Raw genomic sequence first — 1,043 nt, forward strand, 5'->3', positions numbered from 1 at the left:
GTGGATGCTGGCCGGGGCCGGGCGAGGGGAGGCCAGACGGAGATTCAGATCGATGTGCGTCCGCGGCCGCCACGCCAGTCCCGCGTCCCGGCAGAGCGCAGCGGGCAGACCGGGAACCAAGGGGATCCCAGCCGGGGCAAAAGCACAAAGACGGAAGGCGGAGGTGAGGGTGAGGCAGGGCGGGGCGGCGGGGCGCGGCGGGGTGCGCAAGGGCGTTGCACAGGGTGGGCCGGGGCCGGGCTGTCGAGCTGCCGGGGGCTCAGTGCACCCCACCGGCCGCGGAGACTAGCAGCGACGCCAGCCTGGAGCAGCAGCCGGAGGAGCACTCAGCACGGGCTGCTGGGCCTGCCTGAGCCCTGCTGAAAATGGGCTGGGCCTGCGCCCCGACAGTCATCTACAACGCGTTCCGACTCCAGAAACGAGCCAAGAAGAGCCACAAGGACTTTGCCGGGGCCGGTACGGGGCAGGCCGACCAGAGCCTGAGCCGTAGCCTGAGCACGGACGACAGCAGCAGCGAGAACAACAGTTCCGTGTTCAACCAGGATGAGGACATGCAGTGAGTATGGGCTCGCGGGGGCCACCAGCGGGGTGACACCTCCTTTTCACTTGTTGTCTTATTGCGTGCAGTGCACGGTGCACGCCATTTGTGCCTCCAACCACCCTCAACCCTGATCGTACATTGCCAGACACCCCCACCTCTCGCTTGGCAGAGTGCACCCGGAAAAGAAGGGGGAGGGGGAGGCGCGCGCCCCGACCTCTATGGCTTACACACGTTCATCTCAATGGGAACCGCATTCAGTCATCCTTCATTAGCGAGGATTATTACTGCCACGACTTGCTGTTCTGAAGCTCCTTCAAACACTGTCTCATTATTATCTTTAGAGTGTGTGCCTGGTGTTCCTGCGCAGAGGGGCCCCTTCCTGGGGGCGTTGACCTGGCTGGAACTGGTCAATGCCAAAACAGGGCGGGCCCAGAACAGCGAAACATTTGCTGTGACAAGTTTGCATAATCGGCGGCAACTCGAACTCGCCGTTTTCCCTAAT

The sequence above is a fragment of the Frankliniella occidentalis genome, unplaced genomic scaffold (genome assembly GCF_000697945.3).
Source record: "Frankliniella occidentalis isolate FOCC.00 unplaced genomic scaffold, Focc_3.1 Scaffold2, whole genome shotgun sequence".
In the NCBI taxonomy this organism is placed as follows: Eukaryota; Metazoa; Arthropoda; class Insecta; order Thysanoptera; family Thripidae; genus Frankliniella; species Frankliniella occidentalis.